Raw genomic sequence first — 9,686 nt, forward strand, 5'->3', positions numbered from 1 at the left:
AGTCGATGGGGGGTACCAGTGGCACGGTTCTTTGAGAGCGTTGTGCTGAGATAGTGACCCCGGCTTAATAGTGGGAGTACCGGGCACGAACGGAGAACAGGTGTGGGTCCTCTCGAGAGATCCCTACGGAGGCTTTTTCGGAGGTGATGCCCGAGAGGGCGAGGTGTGCCGGCGGGATCGGTCGTGAGCAGGGCCTGATGTCTGTAAGGCTGAGATGAGCTCGGGGTTCGTGGAAGGTGCGCGTGCTCGAGAAGTGGCGCTTAACCCGCCTTGATGGGCTGTGAGATGCGCCTGGATGTTTGGACTTAGGTTTTGAACGCTTAAAAATACCTCCGGGTGGCGGGGTCGAGTGGGAAAGCGCCCGTGAAGTGGGGCTTAACGCGCCGAGATCGCTGTGAGATGCGCCTGGATGTTTGGACTTAGGTTTTGAACGCTTAAAAATACTCCGTGGCGGTGGTCGAGTGGGAAAGCGCCCGTGAAGTGGGGCTTAACGCGCCGAGATCGGCTGTGAGATGCGCCTGGATGTTTGGACTTAGGTTTTGAACGCTTAAAAATACTCCGGGTGGCGGTGGTCGAGTGGGAAAGCGCCCGTGAAGTGGGGCTTAACGCGCCGAGATCGGGCTGTGAGATGCGCCTGGATGTCTGGACTTAGGTTTTGAACGCTTAAAAATACTCCGTGGGCGGGGTCGAGTGGGAAAGCGCCCGTGAAGTGGGGCTTAACGCGCCGAGATCGGCTGTGAGATGCGCCTGGATGTCTGGACTTAGGTTTTGAACACTTAAAAATACTCCGTGGCGGGGTCGAGGGAAAGCGCCCGTGAAGTGGGGCTTAACGCGCCGAGATCGGCTGTGAGATGCGCCTGGATGTCTGGACTTAGGTTTTGAACGCTTAAAAATACTCCGGGTGGCGGGGTCGAGGAAAGCGCCCGTGAAGTGGGGCTTAACGCGCCGAGATCGCTGAAATATGCGCCTGGATGTCTGGACTTAGGTTTTGAAAGCAAAAAAATTCTCCAGGGAGGCCGGGTCGAGTGGAAATTGTCCGAGAAGTCGACTTAACCCGGCTGAGATCGCTGAAATATGCGCCTGGATGTTTGGACTTAGGTTTTGAACGCTTAAAAATACCTCCAGGGTGGAGGGGGTCGAGTGGGAAAGCGCCGAGAAGAAGTCGACTTAACCCGCCGAGATCGCTGAAATATGCGCCTGGATGTCTGGACTTAGGTTTTGAAAGTAAAAAAATTCTCCAGGGAGGCCGGGTCGAGTGGGAAATTGTCCGAGAAGTCGCACTTAACCCGCTGAGATCGGCTGAAATATGCGCTGGATGTCTGGACTTAGGTTTTGAAAGTAAAAAAATCCTCCAGGGTGGAGGGGGTCGAGTGGGAAAGCGCCCGAGAAGTCGACTTAACCCGCTGAGATCGGCTGAAATATGCGCCTGGATGTTTGGACTTAGGTTTTGAACGAAAAAAAATTTTCTCCAGGGAGGCCGGGTCGAGGGAAAAGGCCCGAGAAGTCGCGACTTAACCCGGACGAGATCGGCTGAAATATGCGCCTGGATGTTTGGACTTAGGTTTTGAACGAAAAAATTTCTCCAGGGAGGCCGGGTCGAGTGGGAAAGCGCCCGAGAAGTCGTGACTTAACCCGCTGAGATCGCTGAAATATGCGCCTGGATGTCTGGACTTAGGTTTTGAACGCTTAAAAATACCTCCAGGGTGGAGGGGGTCGAGTGGGAAAGCGCCCGAGAAGTCGCGACTTAACCCGCCGAGATCGGCTGAAATATGCGCCTGGATGTCTGGACTTAGGTTTTGAAAGCAAAAAAATCTCCAGGGTGGCGGGGTCGAGTGGGAACGCTGGCCCGAGAAGTCGCACTTAACCCGCCGAGATCGGCTGAAATATGCGCCTGGATGTTTGGACTTAGGTTTTGAACGAAAAAATTTCTCCAGGGAGGCCGGGTCGAGTGGGAAAGGCCCGAGAAGTCGACTTAACCCGCTGAGATCGCTGAAATATGCGCCTGGATGTTTGGACTTAGGTTTTGAAAGTAAAAAATCCTCCAGGGTGGAGGGGGTCGAGTGGGAAAGCGCCCGAGAAGTCGACTTAACCCGCCGAGATCGCTGGATGAAGCGCCTGGATGTCTGGACTTAGGTTTTGAAAGCAAAAAATTTCTCCAGGGAGGCCGGGTCGAGTGGAAAAGGCCCGAGAAGTCGACTTAACCCGCTGAGATCGGCTGAAATATGCGCCTGGATGTTTGGACTTAGGTTTTGAACGAAAAAATTTCTCCAGGGAGGCCGGGTCGAGTGGGAAAGCGCCCGAGAAGTCGACTTAACCCGCTGAGATCGGCTGAAATATGCGCCTGGATGTTTGGACTTAGGTTTTGAACGAAAAAATTTCTCCAGGGAGGGCGGGTCGTCGAGGGAAAGGCCCGAGAAGTCGCGACTTAACCCGCCGAGATCGGCTGAAATATGCGCCTGGATGTTTGGACTTAGGTTTTGAACTAAAAAAATTTCTCCAGGGAGGCCGGGTCGAGTGGGGGAAAGGCCCGAGAAGTCGCGACTTAACCCGCCGAGATCGGCTGAAATATGCGCCTGGATGTTTGGACTTAGGTTTTGAACGAAAAAATTTCTCCAGGGAGGCCGGGTCGAGTGGGAAAGCGCCCGAGAAGTCGACTTAACCCGCCGAGATCGGCTGAAATATGCGCCTGGATGTTTGGACTTAGGTTTTGAACTAAAAAAATTTCTCCAGGGAGGCCGGGTCGAGTGGGAAAGCGCCCGAGAAGTCGACTTAACCCGGACGAGATCGGCTGAAATATGCGCCTGATGATTTTCGCTTAAAAAATTGCACTAAGTCCAACTTCGGGAAAGGTCCGACTTCCATACCCTCCGAGGCTCCGAGTCAGGCCGACCGAGAGGCCTCTTCCCCGGCACGATTCAAATTTCACCGCGACCCCGGAGGTGGCCGTTTACCCAGGAGCAACTTTACATCAACTTTAATTTTTTTTTTTTTTTTTTTTTTTCTCTAAAAACTCTGAAATTCGTGCCCCGCGCGCCGCTGCTTTAACGGGCGAGTCTGTGAGCGCAGGCCTTTAGAGAAAACATTCATCCAGGGCCTTTAATAAATAAAATCATACCCAAATCTGTGTTATTGTGACGGGTTAGTCTGTGAGCGCAGGCCTTATGGAAAACATTCATCGAGGGCCTTTATTAAATAAAATCATGCCCAATAAAGAGTTAATGGGTCGGGTTAGTCTGTGAGCGCAGGCCTTATAGAAAAACATTTTTCCAGGGCCTTTATTAAATAAAATCACGCCCAATAAAGAGTTACTGTGTCGGGTTAGTCTGTGAGGGCAGGCCTTAAAGAAAACTGTCATCCAGGGCCTTTATTAAATAAAATCATGCCCATAAGAGCGTTATTGTAACGGGGTTAGTCAGTGAGCGCAGGGCTTATAGAAACCATTTTTTCCAGGGCCTTTTTAAATACAATCATGCCCAATAAAGCGCATTGTGTCGGGTTAGTCTGTGAGCGCAGGCCTTATAGAAAACATTTTTCCAGGGCCTTTATTAAGTAAAATCATGCCCAACAAAGAGTTACTGTGTCGGGTTAGTCTGTGAGCGCAGGCCTTATAGAAAACATTTTTTCCAGGGCCTTTATTAAATAAAATCATGCCCAAATATGTGTTATTGTGATGGGGTTAGTCTGTGAGCGCAGGCCTTAAAGAAAACTGTCATCCAGGGCCTTTATTAAATACAATCATGCCCATAAGAGTGTTATTGTAACGGGGTTAGTCTGTGAGCGCAGGCCTTAAAGAAAACATTTATCCAGGGCCTTTATTAAATAAAATCATGCCCAACAAAGCGCTACTGTGTCGGGTTAGTCTGTGAGCGCAGGCCTTATAGAAAACATTTTTCCAGGGCCTTTATTAAATAAAATCATGCCCAAATATGTGTTATTGTGATGGGGTTAGTCTGTGAGCGCAGGCCTTAAAGAAAACTGTCATCCAGGGCCTTTATTAAATACAATCATGCCCATAAGAGTGTTATTGTAACGGGGTTAGTCTGTGAGCGCAGGCCTTAAAGAAAACATTTATCCAGGGCCTTTATTAAATAAAATCATGCCCAAATAAGTGCTATTGTGATGGGGTTAGTCTGTGACCCCAGGCCCTGTGTAAAACTGTCACCCAGGGCCTTTATAGAGTAAAAAATCATGCCCAACACAAGGTTAGGTTAGGTTAGGTTAGTTAGGTTAGGTTAGGCTAGGTTAGGTTAGGTTAAGTTAGCCTTAAGGTTAGGTTAGGTTAGGTTAGGCTAGGCTAGGCTAGGCTAGGTTAGGTTAGGTTAGGTTAGGTTAGGTTAGGTTAGGTTAGGCTAGGCTAGGCTAGGTTAGGTTAGGTTAGGTTAGGTTAGGTTAGGTTAGGTTAGGTTAGGTTAGGTTAGGATTAGATTAGGCTAGGCTAGAAGTTAGGTTAGGTTAGGTTAGGGTTAGTCTGTGAGCGCGGGCCTTATAGAAAACATTCATCCAGGGCCTTTATTAAATAAAATCATGCCCAAATAAGTGTTATTGTGATGGGGTTAGTCTGTGAGCGCAGGCCTTATAGAGAAACATTCATCCAGGGCCTTTATAGAATAAAATCATGCCCAAATAAATGTTATTGTGATGGGGTTAGTCTTTGAGCGCAGGCCTTATAGAAAACATTCATCCAGGGCCTTTATTAAATAAAAATCATGCCCAAATAAGTGTTATTGTGATGGGGTTAGTCTGTGAGCGCAGGCCTTATAGAAAACATTCATCCAGGGCCTTTATTAAATAAAATCATGCCCAATAAGGTGTTACTGTGTAGGGTTAGTCTGTGAGCGCAGGCCCTTTGTAAAACATTCATCCAGGGCCTTTATTAAATAATATCATGCCCAAATAAGTGTTATTGTGATGGGGTTAGTCTGTGAGCGCAGGCCTTATAGAAAACATTCATCCAGGGCCTTTATTAAATAAAATCATGCCCAAATAAGTGTTATTGTGATGGGGTTAGTCTGTGAGCGCAGGCCTTATAGAAAACATTCATCCAGGGCCTTTATAGAATAAAATCATGCCCAAATAAGTGTTATTGTGATGGGGTTAGTCTGTGAGCGCAGGCCTTATAGAAAACATTCCTCCAGGGCCTTTATTAAATAAAATCATGCCCACATAAGTGTTATTGTGATGGGGTTAGTCTGTGAGCGCAGGCCTTATAGAAAACATTCATCCAGGGCCTTTATTAAATAAAATCATGCCCAAATAAGTGTTTATGTGATGGGGTTAATCTGTGAGCTCAGGCCTTATAGAAATCATTCATCCAGGGCCTTTATTAAATAAAATCATGCCCAAATAAGTGTTATTGTGATGGGGTTAGTCTGTGAGCGCAGGCCTTATAGAAAACATTCATCCAGGGCCTTTTTTAAATAAAATCATGCCCAAAAAGTGTTTATGTGATGGGGTTAATCTGTGAGCACAGGGCTTATATAGAAAACATTCATCCAGGGCCTTTATTAAATAAAATCATGCCCAAATAAGTGTTATTGTGATGGGGTTAGTCTGTGAGCGCAGGCCTTATAGAAAACATTCATCCAGGGCCTTTTTTAAATAAAATCATGCCCAAATAAGTGTTTATGTGATGGGGTTAATCTGTGAGCACAGGCCTTATAGAAATCATTCATCCAGGGCCTTTATTAAATAAAATCATGCCCAAATAAGTGTTTATGTGATGGGGTTAATCTGTGAGCACAGGCCTTATAGAAATCATTCATCCAGGGCCTTTATTAAATAAAATCATGCCCACATAAGTGTTATTGTGATGGGGTTAGTCTGTGAGCGCAGGCCTTATAGAAAACATTCATCCAGGGCCTTTTTTAAATAAAATCATGCCCAAAAAGTGTTTATGTGATGGGGTTAATCTGTGAGCACAGGGCTTATATAGAAAACATTCATCCAGGGCCTTTATTAAATAAAATCATGCCCAAATAAGTGTTATTGTGATGGGGTTAGTCTGTGAGCGCAGGCCTTATAGAAAACATTCATCCAGGGCGAGAGAATGAAATAAAACGATGCCCAAAAGTGTTACTGCGTTAGTTAATGTGAGCCCAGGCCCTTTGGAAAATTGAAATCCAGACACGGGGTCTGGGAATGTGTGTAGAACCGAGAAGTCGCCTTAACCCGGCCTTGATCGGCTGTAACGAGCGCCTGGATGTCTGGACGAGGTTTTGAACGCTTAAAAAAATCCTCCAGGGTGGAGGGGTCGAGTGGGAAAGCGCCCGAGAAGTCGCGACTTAACCCGCCGAGATCGGCTGAATTATGCGCCTGGATGTCTGGACTTAGGTTTTGAACGCTTAAAAATACCTCCAGGGTGGAGGGGGTCGAGTGGGAAAGCGCCCCGAGAAGTCGTGACTTAACCCGCCGAGATCGCTCTGAAATATGCGCTGGATGTTTGGACTTAGGTTTTGAAAGCAAAAAAATCCTCCAGGGTGGCGGGGTCGAGTGGGAAAGCGCCCCGAAGTCGACTTAACCCGCCGAGATCGCCTGAAATATGCGCCTGGATGTTTGGACTTAGGTTTTGAAAGCAAAAAAATCTCCAGGGTGGCGGGGTCGAGTGGGAAAGCGCCCGGAAGTCGACTTAACCCGCCGAGATCGCCTGAAATATGCGCCTGGATGTTTGGACTTAGGTTTTGAAAGCAAAAAATTTCTCCAGGACGGCGGGGTCGAGTGGGAAAGGCCCGAGAAGTCGCGACTTAACCCGCCGAGATCGCCTGAAATATGCGCCTGGATGTTTGGACTTAGGTTTTGAAAGCAAAAAAATCTCCAGGGTGGGCGGGGTCGAGTGGGAAAGCGCCCGAAGTCGACTTAACCCGCCGAGATCGCCTGAAATATGCGCCTGGATGTTTGGACTTAGGTTTTGAAAGCAAAAAAATCTCCAGGGTGGCGGGGTCGAGTGGGAAAGCGCCCGGGAAGTCGACTTAACCCGCCGAGATCGCCTGAAATATGCGCCTGGATGTTTGACTTAGGTTTTGAAAGTAAAAAAATTTCTCCAGGACGGGCGGGGTCGAGTGGGAAAGCGCCCGAGAAGTCGCGACTTAACCCGCCGAGATCGCCTGAAATATGCGCCTGGATGTTTGGACTTAGGTTTTGAAAGCAAAAAAATCTCCAGGGTGGCGGGGTCGAGTGGGAAAGCGCCCGAAGTCGACTTAACCCGCCGAGATCGCCTGGAAATATGCGCCTGGATGTTTGACTTAGGTTTTGAAAGCAAAAATTTCTCCAGGACGGCGGGGTCGAGTGGGAAAGCGCCCGGGAAGTCGTCGACTTAACCCGCCGAGATCGCCTGGAAATATGCGCCTGGATGTTTGGACTTAGGTTTTGAAAGCAAAAAAATCCTCCAGGGTGGCGGGGTCGAGTGGGAAAGCGCCCGAAGTCGACTTAACCCGCCGAGATCGCCTGAAATATGCGCCTGATGTTTGGACTTAGGTTTTGAAAGCAAAAAATTTCTCCAGGACGGGCGGGGTCGAGTGGGAAAGCGCCCGAGAAGTCGACTTAACCCGCCGAGATCGCCTGAAATATGCGCCTGGATGTTTGGACTTAGGTTTTGAAAGCAAAAATCCTCCAGGGTGGCGGGGTCGAGTGGGAAAGCGCCCGAAGTCGCGACTTAACCCGCCGAGATCGCTCTGAAATATGCGCCTGATGTTTGGACTTAGGTTTTGAAAGCAAAAAAAATCTCCAGGTGGCGGGGTCGAGGAAAGCGCCCGAGAAGTCGATTAACCCGCCGAGATCGGCTGGATGAAGCGCCTGGATGTCTGGACTTAGGTTTTGAAAGCAAAAATTTCTCCAGGACGGCGGGGTCGAGTGGGAAAGGCCCGAAGGCGACTTAACCCGACTCGATCGGGTCGGATGAAGCGCCTGGATGTTTGGACTTAGGTTTTGAACGAAAATTTTCTCCAGGACGGCGGGGTCGAGGGAAAGCGCCCGGGAAGGCGACTTAACCCGGACTCGATCGGTCGGATGAAGCGCCTGGATGTTTGGACTTAGGTTTTGAACGCGAAAAATTTCTCCAGGACGGCGTGGGGTCGAGGGAAAGCGCCCGAAGGCGACTTAACCCGGACTCGATCGGTCGGATGAAGCGCCTGGATGTTTGGACTTAGGTTTTGAACGAAAAAATTCTCCAGGACGGCGGGGTCGAGTGAGGAAAGCGCCCGAAGGCGACTTAACCCGGACTCGATCGGTCGGATGAAGCGCCTGGATGTTTGGACTTAGGTTTTGAACGCGAAAAAATTTCTCCAGGACGGCGGGGTCGAGTGGAAAGCGTCCGAAGGCGATTTAACCCGGACTCGATCGGGTCGGATGAAGCGCCTGGATGTTTGGACTTAGGTTTTGAACGCAAAAATTTCCTCCAGGACGGCGGGGTCGAGTGGGAAAGCGTCCGAAGGCGACTTAACCCGGACTCGATCGGGTCGGATGAAGCGCCTGGATGTTTGGACTTAGGTTTTGAACGAAAAAATTTCTCCAGGACGGGCGGGGTCGATTGGGAAAGCGTCCCGAAGGCGACTTAACCCGGACTCGATCGGTCGGATGAAGCGCCGGATGATTTTCGCTTTCGAAAATTGCACTAAGTCCAACTCGGGAAAGGTCCGACTTCCATACCTCCGAGGCCCGAGTCAGGCCTGCACCGAGAGGCTCTCCCGGGCATGATTCAAATTTTCCCGCGATCCTGGAGGTGGCCGCATACAGGAGCAACTCTTTACATGGGTACACATTTCGTGAACGCTGTTTTTGTGGACTTAGTCTCTGAGCGAAAAAAGTCGAAAAACGACTAAGTCCATATCGACTTAGGTTTTGAACGCAATCTTCTGAAGCCCGGGCGGAGGGAGCTATCGAACGCTTTCACCTGGAAACACGGATACAGACGAGAGAGGACGCTCGACGCGCAGAGCGCCCCCGCCCAACGTGATCGGATTGGAGCGAAAGCGCGCCTAGCTCTAGACCTCCCACCTGCCAGCCCCGCTGGCCGCTGGCGGGTCGGGAGTGCGCCGGCAGGGGCACGCGGCAATCGGGTTTACGCTGCTTTGACAGCACGCCGCGCCCGGGCAATTTGACGCTCGTTATGAGCAGGCCCTCAGCCCGGAGGGAAGGCGCCCGAACCTTCGGAGGGAGGCTCAGACGGCCGGGTCAGAGCGCAGAGGTCCGCCACCGCGGGCGTGAGGCAGAACGCGACGCCGCCCCGGCGACGCCGCGCGGGTACCCCCCGCCTCCCGGAAACACACTTTTCCGAGCCGCCGGGCCACGATCCCAGCGCCGCCACCACCCCGTAAAACGCACTTCCCGCCGGGGAAGGTTCGAGCCGCTGCCGCCGCCCCTATGAGCGGCCGGTCTCAGCCGAGGGTCCAAGCGGGTCTGCCCAGGCCCTCCTCAGGCGGACTGAGACCCGTGGTGTAGTGGCAAAAACGCGCTCAAGGCCGGTTGGTCCTCACGACCTGCCAGGGGTTACCTGGTTGATCCTGCCAGTAACATATGCTTGTCTCCAAAGATTAAGCCATGCAGGTCTAAGTGCACACGTGTCGCACAGTGAAACTGCGTAATGGCTCATTAAATCAGTTATGGTCCCTTTGATCGCCCACCCGCATCACTTGGATAACTGTGGCACCCAGAGCTAATACATGCAAACGCAGCTGCCGACCGGCCGACCGCCC

The sequence above is a fragment of the Puntigrus tetrazona genome, unplaced genomic scaffold (genome assembly GCF_018831695.1).
Source record: "Puntigrus tetrazona isolate hp1 unplaced genomic scaffold, ASM1883169v1 S000000003, whole genome shotgun sequence".
NCBI classification, from domain to species: Eukaryota; Metazoa; Chordata; class Actinopteri; order Cypriniformes; family Cyprinidae; genus Puntigrus; species Puntigrus tetrazona.